Below are 18,727 nucleotides of genomic sequence, written 5' to 3'. Positions count from 1 at the left end.
ATGAGGGAGGGGGGAGCGGGAAGGGAGGGGAAAATGAGGAGCTGATGCCAGGGGCTTAAGTGGAGAGCAAATGTTTTGAGAATGATGAAAGCAATGCATGTACAAATGTGCTTTACACAATTGATGTATATATGGATTGTGATAAGAGTTTTATGAGTCCCTAATAAAATGATTAAAAAAGAAATGAGAGACAGACAACACCAGGCTTTTGCGCCCCCATGTTCCCTGACCCACAGTTCACAGTAGCAAGAATCTGGACAAAGCCCAAATGCCCATCAGTAGAAGAACAGACAAAAAAAACACTGGTACCCACACGCGATGGAATACTACATACCCCTAAAGCGTCAGCGACGAACCATGAAACATCTCGTGTTCTCGAGACATCTGGAAGACTGTTCGCGGAGTGAAGTCAGTCAGCCACAAAAGGACAACATTGTCGTGGTCCACGGCTGTAAGGAGCCTGGGTCATGCCCAGGAGGCACGCGGCACCCTCTCCATTGGGACATCTCAAAAACCACTCTGACAGAGGCAGCCTCACTTCAGCTGGGTCAGATTTCCAAGACAGTGAGAGCAGGAGATGACCATTTAATTGTGGCCATACAAAATTGGACTAAGGTCGCCCCAGGCCAACAGGTACTCCTGCCAGAGTGATAAGGGATCCTGACTGGAAATTCCAGTAAATATTCGGGATGGGACGGGAGCTTGCATGTCTCAGAGAAGGCAAGTGCATGTCTGATGGTGGAACAACAGGGAGGATCCACCTCCCGACATTACCTGGACGCCGAGGGGAGACCAGGCCTGGAACTGCGCTCCGAGTCAGGCACATGGGACCTAGAATCTTCTGAGTCTCTCGTGACCCAGGCCTTGCGCTACAGACCATGGGGGCTTTAGACCTGGGCTTTCAAGGCACACCGCGCCCTTCACAGGCCACCCCAGAAGGACTCACTGTGGAGAGCCCACTGAGTGAACTGGGCTCTCCCTCAAACTCGCTGTGGCCCTTGGCCTTAAGGCTGAAACTACATGGTGTGAAAAGCAGCAGAAGATAGCCGGACCTTGGTATCGAACTGGTAATTACTCACTACTTCAATGCCCTTCCTGCTGTATTAGGGAGGTATTGTCTTACTCTGGTAGACCTGGTTTTGCCGCTGACCATGAATATTATTGAAAGGTTTGCCTTACTGTCAACCCCATTGTCTGTGTAAAGATTGTCCTGCCACTGCAGGATTGAATCTGTACAAATCAATAATCCATGTACCTCAGTTTGCAGCTAGCCTACTTATGTGATCTCCTTTTCTCAACTGCGTTTTAAATTCTTTTCCATTGGCTAAATTAATGACACTATCAATAGGATGTGTTATGCTCTAGGAGATGATTGATACTGTTCTCTATCATAAAAGGGCAATGATGTCTCTAAGGTGATCCAGAGGCATAGATATATCATAGACGTGTGAGTGGATGTTGGCTCAATTGTAGCCCCAATCTAAGAACAATTACTGCATATACTCATGTATAAGCCAAGCTTTCCAGCGCATTTTTAGTGCAGTTTTTGTGGTAAAATTAGGTGCCTTGGTGGATATTTGGGTTGATTTATACTCGAGTATGTACTTGGGTGTAGCTCTGCTTGATACGCGCCCCGGTGAAGAGAACACTGAAGATATGGGTGCTATAGTGAAGTGTGGTGAAGAAACCAGAAGGGTCCTGGTTATCAGAAAGAATAACATCTGGAGCCTTAAAGACTTGTCTTCAAACTAGGAGCCATCTAACTAAGTCCACATGGAAGGAGCAGACCAGCCTGTGTGATCTAAGGATTGTAAATAATACAATCCAAATTTGAAGGACGGAGCGGTATCGGAGCTGAAATTGTGAACACCTGGTGTTCAGAAGGCTACGGATGGCATTGGAAACCCACAATCCATCTGCAGGATCCACACATAAGTCTCCCTCTGATCGTAGTCAACGGGACTACGATCACCTGGTTATCAGACAGATAGTACTGAGCTAATTTTAGTAGATTAAAACATAGACCGCCATTTGAATGCTAAATGTGACAGTAGCTTTGATCCTCTTTTTGACACATTTAAAACTTCAGGTCATTTAAAAAAATACAAGCAAAAGAGCAATATATGTGGATAAAGCCTCGGGTGCATCCCCCGCACGTAGGCCAGGGATGTGAATAGCCTTGCAATCCTACGAGTGCACTGGAAAGTGGGTGATGACGCATATACATACATTAAAATGGAACACCTTCACATTTGATCTCCTTTTTGACTCATTTTAAAGTTGTTCTCATTTTTAATATGTTCTGTTTTCAACTGAGAGATTTCTCCATTTTATTTTATTGTTATTATAGTTAGCCTGCTGACTGTTTTGTGTGTGCCTTTGTATCTTTTTCAGTATATGAAATCCAAGAGGACTAAGTTAACAGACAGTCATTGGGTTAGTGGTTCCTTGGTGGGAGGACAGGCGAGGTTGGGGGGCAACGGGGAACTAAGAACACAGAGTACATTAAAAAAAGATTCTAAAATTGATCATTGTCATGACTGTATAACTGTTCTTGATATGCTTGAATTATTGAATCGAATGACATTTGGATTTTATCCCAATAAAATGGTTTATTTAAATATATAAATATATTTTATATTTAAATATAAAATATATTAAATATATTTTATATTTAAATATAAAATATATTAAATATAAAAAACCTGGGTTTTTTTATATTTAACTGAGCTCACTTAACTGTGAGCTCCTTGGGAGCAGAAAACATAAAATAAAATGAGCATATGCTTTCTGTCAGTTAATTAAAAAGAAAGAATGTGCAGGGAAAGACTTCTGAGGAAAAAGAGGGAGACATGACTTGCTACAATTGGTTTGTTTCAGACTTGGCTTTTGAGGGGGGGGTGTCTGAATTGACTTTGTCTTTCAAATGATTTCTTTCCACCTATTCACAAAATAATACCTATGTCACATGCCAGCATGAGATTGTAAATGCTCTCTGAAAGATGCACACCCAAGACAATGTCCTCCCAATCACCCAACAGGGACAGCCTTGGTGCTGGTGGGCAGCCCTTTCAGAACCGGGTGGTGACAACCCACCCAGCCAGAGTGTGGACTGGACGGTGCTTCAGAGGAAAGGCCTGGCAATTGGTTCCAGAAAACAAAACAGCCACAAGCCGGAGGAGCACAACCTTCCTGCGCCCAGCACACATGCGGTTGCCCTGAGTCCTCATCCGCCCACAGTACCTGACTTGGTGTTTCAAGGGCTAATAAAGAACCAGGAGAAGCCCACCCTGAGGTTCCCACAACAGCCCTCGGTAGAAACGCGACCGTGCGGTGGTGACACAGAAGACGAGGAAGGCCCGGGGCAGAGTCTGAACTACGCTGACGGGATGTCTGCCCTTTGGCTGACTTGGCCCAGGACCGGTCTGCTGTGATGGAGAGTCAGCTAGACTCGGAGCATCCTCCCTTTTGCCATACAAACTCCACAGGGCTTCAAAAAGTTTACGGGGGAAAAAATATCCATTATCTTCCAATTCCATTCTTGCATGAACTTTTTGAACCCCTCTCGGTAGAATGGGCACTTATTGGGTACCAGTCACTTCGCCAGGCCTGAGAGACAAGCTAGAACTCCACAGGAGCAGGTAGCATCCTTCCCGGGCTACAGTCTTGCAGCTCAATGTGTGCTCCACAGACCAGGAGCCCGGTGTCCCCCGGGAGCTTTTAGAAGGGCAGGCCCTCAGTCCAAGCTGAGAACATCTGCAAAGGAATCTGCATTTTCACCAGGTGCCCAAGCGGGGTGGGTGTTCCCAATGACTGCACAAGTTCAGGGCACTGACTGGTGCATAAGTGACCAGGGCAACTTTGCAGGCCAGGGACATCCTTTAAACCAGGAACCCGCTCTCTCAAGGGATCCACATGGCAGACGGGTTTAGCAGCCCTCAGAGTAAGGTGCTGAAGTATCTTTCCCAGGGAGGTTGCCATCCTTCTCCCCCTTGTGTTTGTCAAACATGGTGTTCCTTCCTGGAGACCGCAAGAGGCAGCTATGACTTCCCGTCTAGGAACCGTGAGCACCGTGAGGTGGCGAGTGGGTGGGACATCAGAACAACAGGATTGCTTAGTCACAAAAGTAGCAATTAGGCAAGGATTATCAGAGAGGCTTCAAAATATTCACGTGAAACTGCCGCATGTCACAGTGTGCTTTCCTTTCGAATAGAGCAAGAGTTACTGGTTTCTTTTGAAAAATAGGCCAAGGGAGAAAAATACCAGCAGTTTTCACAGCGCGTGGAAAGTACCGTGATCACATATCTGTCTACAGACGTCGATCAACAAACGAGCGGCCAATTTGGTTTCTGGACGATGATGTGATCTAATGTCCAGGAAACGTCCCTGCGTAATTAGATTACACGTTATTTAGAATAAAATTCTAAACTATTATTACTGGATTCCACAGAGGCTCTTGGAGGCTCAACTTTTAAAAGCACAACTAGTTGGGGCTACAGACAGAACCGAGCACCCTGGTCCCGGACTCTGAGCCATGGCTGCTGTTGGAAGGATCGACGGTGTGGGATTATCCACCGTGGTAGGAGCCTAAGGAACGTGCTCTGGAGAGAAGCGGGCTTGGGCCACGAACACGTTTGGGAGAAAAACAAAACCCAAGACCTCCAAAAGTTCATCTTGGGCCTTGTCAACCCGTCAAAGGACGTGACCCAGAGTAGAAGACGAGAAGACACACCCCGGGGACGCTGCTGCTGGGCGTGGGGGGTGGTTGTGGGCACCTAATTCTTCATGGCAAAAGGCATGAACACAGAACTGAATTGGATTAAGTCAAGCCCAAAGGAATGAGGATGTGCTTATGTTTCTTCTCACGGCCTTGCGCTCCTTTTTCTGACTCATTTTTCAAGAAGCCCAGGCCTGGGATGCCTCCTTCCTGTCATTCTGCCTGGACAGGGGACCACTGGCCCACGGGCGCCCAGGGTGGCTCTCGTTGTCCTGTTGCACACCGAGACCTTGCAGGCTTTGTCTCCATGTATGAACACATGTCGTGTTGCTGCTGTTGCTGTTCATGGACTGGAGCCATTAGAAGAGCTGGAGCCCAAACAATCCGGCCACCTGCCTGGAAGCTGAGGAGTCAGTCTGGAACCCAGCTCTGGACGCAGTGCTCAGCCTCAAGGGCCTCCGAGAGTCAGAATGGGCTGGAGGGCAGTGAGTCTGCTCGGAGCTTTCTGAAAGACGCTTGTATTCGAGAGGTTGGTAAGACAATGACCAGTGCTGCGTCATGCATGTGCACGGGCGTTCACCCGGAATCTTCCCCCAGAATGGTAAGAGGCTGCGAATATCATCCTAAGTCCACAATGAGAGGGGGGCTTCAAAATATTCATGGTAAGATGGAATGAAACAATAATGCATGAATCACCTCTCCCAGCTCTCTGCGGTTTGCTCGGGTTTTCGAGTGTGCAGATCTGCCACGGGCCAGTCCCGTGAGACCTGGGATGCAGTGATTGATCTAGGTGTGAACACATGAAGACCCCCAAAGGACCAATCAGAGTTTTCTTGGGGATAGAAGATAGGAGAAGAAAGGTCTCTCCTTTTCTGAGATTACAAATCATAAAGAATATGTGTTTGAAACCACGTGTTGAGATCCTTCCTGGTTGGCTGAGCTCTTATGTGGTTCACTACTCAGATACAGCTACATCTGAATGACTCACTCCCCGGAGCAAAGGACAAGAACATGGTCCCTGTGGCCTGTCACCAAAAGGGGCTAGCACCCAAGTGAGAGTGTGAAAAAAATAGACTTAGCAATAATGATTCTGTACAGCTAGACACGAATGTAAGCAAGTGGCCAGGACCAGCAGAGCTGAGTCAATGAGATCTCCAGAAACAGGAGTCTGATGTGGAGTGTGGAGATGGATAAGAATAAAATTCTTAGAAACACAAATAAATTCTTTCCATCCACAAGTCACCATTCGTGTAAACTCATGGATCCTCAGCACATATAAACACCAACCCAGCGCCTAGTATCGAATAAACGTTCGTTGAAAGATGATGAGAAGAAATATGGAGTGTGTAACAAAGGGACACAAGAAGACAAAACCGATTAAAGAATATTGTGGTCAGGTGCCATCACATCAGTCCCACTCCATGTGCAAAAGAACACAGTACTTCCCAGCCCTGTACCATCCCCACGATCACCTCCATGTGTGAGCCACGGTGTGTACGTGGGGTGTGAGTTGTGTAAGGGTTGGAATTTAGGGAAAAAGTGGAGCCCAAGGGCGTGCACTCTTCAGAGTCGAGCCAAGAGTCTGGACGTGCGACGGAGGATCGCTGATAAGCTGGTAAACACGGAGGCAGTAACGTGAAAACACAACTGAAAACAGACCTTGAGACAGCAGAGATAATGGGAGCGTCCAGCGAGTCCGCTGGCGTGGTGGAGCATCAAGGACAAAGAAGATAGTGGAGGGGTCTCCAAAAGAAAGAGGGTTTTCTATAATGGTTGAAACACATAATTATCCCTAGTTCTTTAATATTTTCTCTCCCTATTATTAGGGTCTTAGTTTTACCTCATTAATCCTGTTAGACTTGCATATGTTCATTTGTATAATCAAGTTTGTTCAATGCATGAAATCTAAAATAGAAGGACCCTTCAGAAATAGTAACGGGAGTAATGATTCCCTGAAGGTACAGAAAGAGGGTGTGTGTGTGAACTGAGAGCAATGATGACTCGATACCCCACTCGAGGGAAACAACAGCATGGCGGTAAATGAAGACATCGGATGGCATTCGATAGGGGGGTGGGGGGAGGAGAGGAATAATAATAATAATGTTTAATATAATAACAAGGGTTCTTGGGGGGTAGGGTGGGGGAGGGCAGGGATAAAAGGGAGCTGATATCAAAGAGTGCAAGAAAAAAGACAATTATTTTGAAAATGATGGTGGGCAACATCTGTACAATCATACTTGATCTAATTGAACTAGGGATTGTTATAATATCTGAAGAGCTCCCAATAAAAACAAGGGGGAAAAGAGGGTTTTAAAAATAGGAAGTTATGGGGAAAGACCCAGAAAACAAGTAGTTTCAAGAAGCAAGAGGAGTCGAAGAAAGGTTTAAAGAATTGAAAGAGGAAGGGTATCGTTAGGATGACATTGGTATCATGAGAGAAGTTTCTATGAAGTTGTGCTATTATAACTAGAAATTGCACTCCAATGTTTTCAATCCTACAGTTGGGGGGGTGTGTGGGATTGCTAGGCCACTCAGCAACCAGCACAGCACAAGGCGAGACCCGTAGAGGAATGGCATGGAGCCTGAGAAGTCCTGGCAGGACCAGGGTAACCTTTACATTGCTGTTCAGGCATCCCAGAAGAGCCGGCCTGAAGGGTGCTCTGGGGGTGAGAGTCGCCATGGAACGATTTCAGTGTTCTATCAACCGGTGTACCTCCACATGGAACTCCCAGTTGAGTCCAGGGCCTGCACACACAACTGCTTCATCATGACTAAGGGCATTCTACAACCCGCCTGTTGAACGGGACCACTGGCTCATCCAGAGCCATGCTTTTGAACTTGTGACAAACTGATGATACAGCAGCTCCCGAATCCCAGCCTGAGACTGCCTGCGTCAGAAACGTGGGGGTAGTTTGTGAAAACTATCCGTGACTTGATCTCACCCAGGGATGTTCCATCCTAGACGGGCTGGGCCCTAGAGATCTGCATTTAGTGGAAAGGTCCTGGAGTCAGGAATAAAATGCATGGAGCTTTCTGTCTTCTACCTACATGCCCTCCCTCCCTCATGTCTCACTTGCATATGGACATTAAGAATATATGTAAGTTATCATCCTCTGAACGTGCAGAAGACATAGCACAGGACAGAAGCAAACACTATTGTTCAAAAGCCTTTGTGTTAAAAATACAGTTAATAGCAACCATCAACGAATACTGATTTCTTATGCAAGCATTGGGCTAGCCAAATCTCATTTAATCTTCCCCTCTCAGCCTGTGAAATAAGTGCTTATCTTACCTATTGTAGAGAGCTATAGGAGCTAAGGCGGTGTAGGGGTTACACACTGGGTTCATTCAAAACCATCCGCAGCTCCTCGGGAGGAGCTCCCGGGCTCTCTATTCCCATTAACAGTTACAGTGTCAGAAACCCACCGGGTGGTTCTGACTCAGCACTGACTCGATGGCAGTGAGTTTGTGTCTGTTTGAGAGATCGCTGGGTGGCTCGAATGGTTTGCATGTGACCACAAAAGGTGGCTGGTTCACACACCCCTGTGGTGAGTGCCTGGGAAGAAAGAGCGGAGGACTTACTTCTGTGCAGATGACGTTCATAGAAATCCTACCAAACAATGACAATCTGCAATGCGTGGAATTGCCATGGGTTGAATTCAAGTTTAAGACAATGGAGTTTGGGGTGGTTGTTTTTGTTACCCATTTTAAAGATGCAGAAACTGAGACGTAGAGAAGGTAAAAAGCTGCTCAAGGTTTTTGATTCAGTAAACGAGGCTAGTTCCCGCAATAGATAGCCTTCCCTTGAATAGAGCAGAGAGGCTATGTACTGGCACCTTGCTGTCCCCGGGCCTCAGGAGGTACTGGTCCAGAAGAGGCGTGCCCCCTGGAGACTGGACTATATTGGTCCTTTCTTCCAGAAAATGCTCATAGCCTCTAAAGATCATAGAGCAAGGGCAAAATCAAAACAGCGAAGTGGGCAAGGAGGGAGGGCAAGGAGGAGGGAAGGGACAGAAGCTGCTTCCGGATGAGAAGGTACTTCCTCAGTGTGTACAGCCGCGCCCTCCCAAGAGATAGCTCGGACCTCATCTTCGCTGTCCGTCGGAAGAGAACGAGGGCTTGAATTCCAGCTGCCCATGCTCGGAGCACACCAGAGATCCAACAAAATATCTGCAAGAACAGGGAACGTGCTTCCAGACGACAACTGACTCCTCTGGTTCTTTTCCAGAGCTCTTGAGGGAGAGATGGAGTGAAAGAGCTTCCCCAGGCTTCGAGCAGCCCAACCTAAACATCGGCTGTTTCCACTCCTTTTCATCACCCGTTTCTCCCAGTCACCCCCACCAACGGCCCTAGCTTAGGCCTCTCCAAAATGAACCACAAATCTTATGCCCAACCCGTTTGTCTCATGGAAAAAGCAATGGGTGGTGAAGGAATTCAGGCCACCCCAAGTCACCAGGGTGGCCTGATGAATGTGGAAAATGGACCATGCCTTTGGGATGAGGCATGTGATGGTCAGTACACTGTCATTACTGAAACTTGAAAGGGGAAGTTCACATGAGGCCGGTGGTTGGCTCCTCAACCCCGCTGGCTGGCGGGGGTGCAAACCAGTAAGGAAATTACGATCCCTAAATAAACAATAGGTTGCAAACCTGAGTAACAGCAAGGGAGAGGACAGGGCTCCCAGCCTGGTCAGGGCCAGCCAAGATAGAGCAGGGAGCGGTGATACTCAGACCTTGCAAGAACGTGATCTCAATTAGGACTCCCCAGGCAGGCAGGCCATTTGTGAATTCTAATGGCCATTCACCACGCTTCCAGACTTGGTAGAGTTGTTTAAACAGGGCACTAAACCCAACCCTTCCTGTGCACAATGCTGAGAGAGAGCCAGCAGGAACCAGCAAGCCCCCAAAGGCCCCACAGCCAGTGAGCTCTGTCTCTAGGCCACTTAGTGGACCGCAGGCCGCCTGGCCAATGTTCCTCTTTTCAAAGGCACTTGAAAAATATTTTCCAAAAGACTGCATGTTCTTTTCCCTGTTGGTTCTGAATTGAAGGGAGAAACTCAATCTTCAGATGAAATGGGACAAGCAGCAGTTCCATGGCAGGATGATCACACAGCTTCATCCATGTCCATCCTCACCACAGACGTAGGGAGGCTGGAAACTCCTTCCATTTCACGGATGGAGACCCTGGGGCTTAGAAACCTGTCTGAGTTTTCACCAATAATCTAGCTTCCTCTCCTGAACACCCTTCTCAGCTCAACAAAAGGAAAAAAAGTAAGAGATCAGCATGATTGATAAATGATTAACATACCAAATAGTCGCCCCTTGGAAATAAATAATTGCGGCTCTTTGCATATTCACAAAACTATCCAACCATCACAATGACGCAATGCCAGGGAAGTTTTAGAGCACCCACAAGAGAAACTCTCTATATTTTGGCTCTCATTTCCCCAACTTGCAAGCCCCTGTCAACCACGAATCTACGTTCACCTCTATGGATTGGCCTATTCTAAAGATTTCATATGCAGGGATTCATACAACATGACGTCTTCTGTAACTGATTTCTTTCACAAAGCATAATGTTTTCAAAGTTCATCTACGTTACGGCCTGTATCACTGTATCATTCTTTTTTATTGATGAGTCATATTCCATTTTGTTTATTCACTCAGAAGCTGATGAACATTTGTTTCCTTTTTAAACTGTTATGGATACTACAACTATAAACATTCATGTCCAAGTTTTATGTGGACCCCCCCCCCCAATTATCTAAGGCATATGTGCCTTGGAAGTAAATTGCTGTCTCATAGAGTAAGTCTATCTTGATCATTTTGAGGCATGTCTAAACAATTTTCCACGAGGTGGCGTCAGTTTATAATTCTACTCTCCGTTGTAGGAGTGCTTCGGTTTCTCTACATCCTTGTCAACACTTGCTATTTATCATCTTTTTTATGATGGCCACCCTTTGTTCTTGATGTTCTGAGACAGCTATTAATTGTGCCCAGTTCATTGTATGAGCCCCTAATAAAACGATTTTAAAAAATTGCCCCCAGTTCGTAGTGAGCCCCTGTACCGCAGTTCACAGTGGGCCCGTGTACCGCAGTTCACAGTGGGCCCGTGTACCGCAGTTCACAGTGGGCCCGTGTACCGCAGTTCACAGTGGGCCTGTGTACCGCGAGCAAAACAAGTCCAGGTCCTGGGCCGCCTGGACAACCACTGCAGTGACAGAGAATTTGCTATTTCCTGAAATGACTGAGCATCAGCCCTTTTTTTTTTTTGAGGGTCAATGACTGTCTATTACTCGTGCCATCTTACTTGAAGGTCTCCTCCATTGCTCATTATGTTACTCTCAGAGGCTTAAATTATTCAGTCTTCTGCTTGACAAAGGCTGCGTCTGTTTACACCTTTGGGTCTTGTAGCTCTGGGTCTTTGCAAGTGTCATCATTAGACATCGTCTCCGGTCACCCTGGAAATCTTCACTTCGTCATTTCGTCCACTCACTGTGGCTGTTCTGTCCAACAGAAAGATTCCGGCTCTTCAGACATTCACGTGGTCTTCCCTTTCGACCCTCTTCTTGACCACTGCTGCTTCCGTCCTCGTGAGGCACCTGATGTTCCTCCATGGCTCCTCTGGCCTTTGGTCTTTCGCCACCAGGCATCAGATGTATGCTACGCTGGACTCTGCATGCAAGTGGGATGGACTCAGGCGAGGCTCTGGCTTCGGGAGCTTGTTTTCATTTTCTTCAGCTCTACGTGAACAAGATGAACAGCCGCTGGCATGTCCCGTCACCAGCCTGATCCACATGCTGACGGATGGTATTGAGCTTGTCCATCCAGAGCAAAAGCCGACTGGATCCTTGTGCATTTGTTTCTTTCCAGAAACAAAGCTGATTGGACTCTTGTGCATTCCACTGGGCAAGTTCCAGGTCTGAGGTTGGTGTTTATGTTGTTGAAAGCGTGTTTCAACGGAGCGAGTTGGTCTTCCAAAATTTCTAGCATGCAATCCCTAGTGTTTCTGTTACCAAGGTCATATTTTCCAACTATTGATCCTACTTTGTTTCCAATTGTTAAATTCCAAATAGCAATAATTATCAATGTTTCTTGATTGCATGCTTGATCACTTTCTGATTGCAAAAGTTGGTAAATATCCTTAATCGCATCATCATTGGCATTGATGGTTGGGATATAAATTTTAATAATAGCTACATTCATTCTTCTTCTCTGTCGGTGTATAGCTATTATCTACCACGGGCAGTACTGTACTTCAGCCTAGCTCTTGAAATACTGATTTGTCCATGTTCCACTTCAGATGACCGTTTCTGCCACAGTAGGCCATTTGGTCGTTCAATTCACAATGGCCAATACCAGTCTGTTTCAGTTATGCTTAGGTTTCTAACCTCCACGAATTCCAGTTCCGTTTTGAGAACATCTCATTTCCCCAGATCCATACTTTGCGCATCTCACCTGTCAAGTATGAGTGGGGTTTGCAGGTGCTTGCTCTCATGTTGGGTCAAACCACGTCAGCAAATAAAGGTCATTGAAGCTTTGTTCCACCCACATCGTTAACATCGGCTCTGAAGCCTGCCTGTGGCTACGCAACCCTGCTGAGAGTTGAAACGCCAGGGGCATGTGTCCCAGCATCACAACAACATACCCACCACCACTGTGTGTACAACTTCACATCTTAGGGGAATCTGCACTTCTCGGACGAAAAAATCCTGCCTTCCCATGTGCTTATTGGTCACGTGCACCATTTCTTTGTAATGCTTTGCTGTTGTGCTGTGGAAACAGGATTCCTTTCTTTACTACCAGTCCCCTTGCTGAGTGCTTATTAGTATAGCTGGTCACAAGATAAATCACTTTACCGAGAGTCTCTCTACTCAAAACTATGATTTCTTTGAATAAAAATAATACTATATATTTCTTTCTAATGCCTAAAAATTCAAGATGTATATCCAAAGGGCTGTCGAGAACTCATGGAAACAATTCCATTATCTTTCCATTCATTTTTCCATGAGACTTTAAAAGTCCCCTGTAAATGGTGTAGGTTGCAATTTATCAAACCCTTTTTCTGCATCCATTGAGATGGTGCTAAATCTTTCCTTGAGCCTATTTAGGTGCTGAATTACATTGATTGATATATGATGGATGATTTGTGCTTCCCACGCAAACAGTATGTGTTTCTAACCCTAACCAGTATGCCTGTTGGGTTGGGTCATCACTGCTTGCTTCATCAGGCAGTGTTCATGTGGGATTTGCTTTAAACAATCTTTTCCCAGGTTTAAAAGAGCAGGTTGAGCAAGCAAGTACAGATGGGGGAATATAGGCTCCATGCTACATAACATCTCCACAAAGTCAATAATCTAAAGTTGAGAGACACGGGACCATCTCCCAGAGCCAACAGAGGGACAGCGCCTTCTCCTAGAGATGTTCCACAACCAAGGAAACCCACCCCAACTCACAGATCTGGAGTCCATTCACAGTCACAGTGCCCTGCAGGACAGACAGGAACTGCCCTTGGGGGTTTCCAGGACTTCAACGACTCACAGGCGCACACAACCACATCTTCCTCCCAGTGACCTTATGGTTAGGAAGCAGGTCAAGGCTCAACCTACGATGCCATCAGAGACCCAGAGACGAGAGTTACTTAAAAAGATGAAGAAACCCAACGCTGCCCTTGAGTCGGTTCCAATTCATAGACGCCCCTTAGAACAGGGCCGAGCTGCTTCAGTGGGTTTCTGAGACTGTAACATTCTAGGGGCATAAAAAGCCTTGCATTAACTGTCATTGTTTTAATTCCAATTCATAGACGCCCCTTAGAACAGGGCCGAGCTGCTTCAGTGGGTTTCTGAGACTGTAACATTCTAGGGCATAAAAAGCCTTGCATTAACTGTCATCGTTTTAATTCCAATTCATAGCAAACAAACCGACAACAGAAAGAAACACTGCCCGATCCTGGGCCATGCTCACACTGTTCTCATGTTTTACTCCAGCTTTGAATCCAGCTTGTCAACACACTTCACTGAGGGTCGTCTTCTCCTTCATTAACCCCCACTTCATCAACTCTGAGTCCTTTTCCAGGGATGGGTCCCTCCTGTGAACACAGCCGAAGCAAACGAGACTACGTCCCACCACCTGCACTGACCAGGAGCATCCTGGCACCCCTCCAAGTCAGATGTGTCTGGTACGACCTAATCTGTGGTACCTTCCATCTTCTTCACTGACACGATGATTCTCACACATCAATTCCTCAAGTTCCCCTTCTTGGTTGTCCAGCTCCCACACGCAAAAGAGGCAACTGGAAATGCCATTGTTTGGTTCAGACTCACCTTGACCCTTAACGTGATACCTTTGCTCTTTAACACTTTACAGAGGTCTTGGGAAGCAGTGCTGCCTAATGAATACACCTTTTGATTTCCTGACTGCTGCGGCCATGGGCATTCATTGCGGCGTCAGGTAAAATGGAATCCTCCACGATTCCAATCTTTTTCTTTCTTTCTCTTTATTAGGATATTATCTACTGGTTCAACGATTTGTAAGTGTTTTGTTCTCTTTACATTGAATGGTAATCTACACTGAAAACTGTAATCATTGATCTTTATCAGCAAGGACTTCAAGTCTTTCGGGCTCTGAGCAAGCAAGATCGTGTCATCTGAACATTGCAGATTGCTAATAATTCTTCCTCCGATCTTGAAGCTATGCTCAACTTCACATAGTCCAAGAAGGAATTTTACAAGGCATTTCAGTCAATACAATTATTATTCAAATTTACACACCACCTAAGGCTAGAAGAATTCCACCAATTTCTTCAGTCTGAAATTTATCAAATATGTAATCAAGATATATTGATAATTATTGGCTATTAGATTGCAAAAGTTGGAAACAAAGAGGAAAATCTGTAATTAGAAAATATAATGATGGTGAGAGAAACAAAACTGTATAATTTTGCAAAACAAATGAATTGTTCATTTTTAACAGCATAAGTGATGACAATACACATAGATTTCAACAGATGAATACAAAAATGGAGAAGCACAATATCATTGGCCAAAATTCAGACAAGGGTTAATTGTGGAAGAGTGGAACAGACCATCAATGGCTCATATGAAAGAAAGTTCAAGTTGAAATTTAAGAAAATTAAAACATGCCTTGTGATCTTAAAGGCTTGAAGATAAACAACCAGACATCTAGCTAAGAAGCAACAAAGCTCGCATGGAATAACCACACCAGCCTGTGTGATCATGAGGTATTGATGGGATCTGGTATCAGGCATCAAAGATCCAGAACAAAAAATCTTATCTATGTGAATGACGGGAGGGCTGAGTAGAGACCGAAAGCCCATCTGTAGACAATTGGACATCCTCTCACAGGAGGGTAACAAGGAAGAGAAGAGCCAGTCAGGGTGCAATATAGTATCAATGAAACATACAACTTTCCTCTAGTTCTTAAATGTTTCCTCCGCCCCCCATGATCATGACCCCAATTCCACCTTACAAATCTGGCTAGACCAGAGCATGTACTCGGGTACAGATAAGAGCTGAAAGCACAGGGAATCCAGGACAGATAAACCCCTCAGGACCACTAATGAGAGTAGCAATACCAGGAGAGGAATGGGAAAGTGGGGGTAGAAAGAGGGAACCAATCTCAATGATCTAAATATGACCCCCTCCCTGGGGGATGAACAACAGAAAAGTAGATGAAGGGAGACAGTGGCCAGTGTAAGACATGAACAATATAATAATTTATAAATTATCAAAGGTTCATAAGAAAGGGAGGTGGGGGAAGGGGAGGGGTGAGTTGATACCAAGGGCTCAAGTAGAAAGAAAATGTTTTGAAAATGATAATGGCAACATATGTACAATTGTGATTGGCACAATGGATGTATGTGTGGATTGTGAAAATCGCTGTAAGAGCCCCCAACAAAATGATTAAAAAGACAAAACAAGCTCATAAGTGTCAAAGTATGACCTTGGGTATACCCAAACTGAGCTTAGAGACCATCAAAGTATGACCTTGGGTATACCCAAACTGAGCTTAGAGACCGTCTTAAGGATAGATTTGACAGTGAACACTCATGACTAAGGACTTGATGAACTGGGATCATCTGAAGAACATACATAAAGAAAGCAAAAGGCCATTAGAAACAGAAGAAGAAAAGATCAAAGTAGGTATCTAAAGAGACGTAATCTTGCTCTTGTGCACAGAGGAGCGACAGTGAATGGAAGGGTTGATGAAGCCAAAGGGCGGAGCAGACAAGACAAAGCGGAGTGTTACAAAGAAGAAATGCGCAAATGCCCGGAGTCAGGAGCCAAAAAGAAAGAACACTTAGAATTTCTCACACTGAAGGAAGTAAAGGAAAAGAATTCGAATCGTAAGATGCAATATTAAAGAATTCGATGGGCAAAATATTTGAAGATGCCGGAATTATCAAGTGAATACTATGAAGAGCTGTCTTCCAAACATTCTAGAAACGTGCTCCCTACCTAAAATAATGCAAACGGAAGTAGAAAATCTGAACAGACCTATAACAAAATAAGAAATCGATTGTCATTTAAAAAGTCCCGGCAGCAATTTTTAAAAGCCCTGGTCCAGCCAGCTTCCCCGGAGAATTATCCCATGCACCGAGAGAAGACCCGACACCGAGCCACTCAACTGTTCCAAAGCACAGCAAGGAGGCCATGTTGAAAAGGCACCCCAGGAAGAGAGCATCGCTGTGACACAGACCCAGGTGGAGACGCCACAAAAAGAAAATGATACGCCAGAACCTGTATGAGCAGCGACAGGAACATTCTCAACTCATTCTTAGCCGATAGAATCCAACAACATATAAAAAATAATGTACCCTCATCAAATAGGATTCATGTCAGATAAGCAAGGATGGCTCAATATTAGATACACAGTCAATGTACTCATCTCATAAATAAAACCAAGAGAGCAAACACATCATATTCATTTAGGCAGAAAGGCATTCGACAAAATTCATATTCTTAATAAAAACACTCAACAAAATAGGAATTGAAGGGAAATTCCTCAACATAGCTGAGGGCATATTTACAAAATTATCCACCAACATTGTTCCTAATGGAGATAAACTGAAAATATGCATCTTATGAGTAGAAACTGGGCAAGGACGTGCTTTTACCACTCCTATTCAGAATGATGCCGGAAGTCTTAGCCAGATCCAAGGCACCCAGATTGGCAAAGAAGTAAAATGTTCTGTTTGCATATGATGTAATCCTACACACAGAAAAAGCCAAATACTTGGCAAGACCATTTTAGGATACAACTGAAAAATGTAGCAATCTGACAAGTACAAGGACAACATACAAAAACCAGTCAGATTCCTTGATATTAACAAACAGTTCCCTGAAAAGGAAATCAAGAAAGCAGTAGTATTATTGGCACTAGCTACCCCCAAAATAAAATAAATATAACCAAAGAAACAGAAGATATATACAAAGGAAACTATAAAGCACTAGTACATTAAACCAAAATAACTCAAAGCAAAACAAAAAACTCACTGCTTTCGAATTACTTCTGACTCATAGCAACCCTGTACAAACAGAGTAGAACGGCCCCTACAGGTTTCTGAGACTCTCACTCTTCGCAGGAGAAAAGGGAATGCCCTTCTTTCTCGGGCTGTGGGGCTGGCGGTTTCAAACTGCTGACTTTTCAGTTAGCAGCCCAACACATAACCACTATACCACCAGGAGAGACCTACATAAATAGAAGAATCAGCCATGACCATGCATGGGGAAACGCAACACTGGGAAAATGTCAATACCACCCACGGTGATCCACAGATATAATGCAATCTCAATCTAAATTTCAACATCATTCTTTAAAGAAAAAGAAAAAAAATAATCACCAACTTTATGTGGAAAGGAAAGAGATGCTGGGTAAATACAGCACTACTAAAGAAGAATATTTCTCAATATCAAAACTTCCAACACACCCAATGTATTCAAAATAGCCTGGCACTAGTTCAATGGTAAGTATATAGACCCGTGGAACAGAACTGAGAACCCAGAAGTAAATCCATCCACCTATGGATGGCTGATCTTTGACCAAGAGCTAAAGAGCATTAACACCAAACAAATAGACTTCCATGGAGTTAATTCTGACCCATCGTGACCCTACCGGACAGATTTGAAGGCCCCCTATGGGTTTCCAAGGCTATAATTCTTTATGAGGGTAGAAAGCCTCATCTTTCTCCCACAGAATGGCTGGTGTGTTTGAACTGCTGATCTTCTGGTTTGCAGCTCAGTGCATAACCCACTGTATCACTAGAGCGCCTTCTAAAGTGCACACTGCATGGCCTAAATACACTATCAAACACAACTGTGTACATGCCAACAGAAGATCCACAAATCAGACACTTCTGTTCCATCATTTTTACATCAAAAGTTCTTCTTCCAACCAGAGACTTGATAAATACTGAGGAATATTTTCATCTTCATCTTACATGATTCTGTCATTTGAAATGTTTAGAAGTAAAGTTTAGGTGAGTTTCTATGGCCCCAAATAACAAAGAAAGGCACTAAGTTGTATGACCACACTGCACAGCGTACCTCTCTAGCGATCCTCTCTTTCTTTCTTGGCATAGCCCTCTTTTGCACATATCCCTCCTGGAGAGGCATAATGTTCCCTAACACAGTAAAGCCTCTTAACAAATGTGCTCACCCGCTAACCCACCCAAGGGGAGGGTATTGTTTATATCTCCACAGGGAAAGAGGGACCAGACTTCAACCCAGTGCTCTAAGGTGCGAATGTGACATGTTGGCGTAGAGTAGGGAACCAGTGAAGAGGTCTGGGGGGCTGGCCCCAGTCCCAAATACTAAGTGGATGCCTGCCCATCCCCCAGAAGAATTTCTTTCAAAGGACAGCACTGAATCCGCAGCTCCAGGAGAGGGACACATCTGATGGGAACACACACACACACACACACACACACACACACACACACACAGGAGCAGATGACGGGGGAGGAGGAGAGACTGGAGCACATCCTGGCCCA

At 45.0% G+C, this 18,727-nt stretch overlaps 1 protein-coding gene across 4 annotated transcripts in view; it reads right to left on the bottom strand.

The window, feature by feature from the left end:
- ERC2 (ELKS/RAB6-interacting/CAST family member 2) overlaps positions 1-18,727 on the bottom strand; it is a 987,816-nt gene that overhangs the window by 692,088 nt on the left and 277,001 nt on the right. The gene's annotated exons all lie outside the window — the stretch shown is intronic.

This window comes from Echinops telfairi, unplaced genomic scaffold (genome assembly GCF_000313985.2).
Source record: "Echinops telfairi isolate 266 unplaced genomic scaffold, ASM31398v2 ScPeMD7_31;HRSCAF=116, whole genome shotgun sequence".
NCBI classification, from domain to species: Eukaryota; Metazoa; Chordata; class Mammalia; order Afrosoricida; family Tenrecidae; genus Echinops; species Echinops telfairi.
Note: the sequence above shows the minus strand (reverse complement) of the source record. Positions and strands in the feature narration are given on the sequence as shown.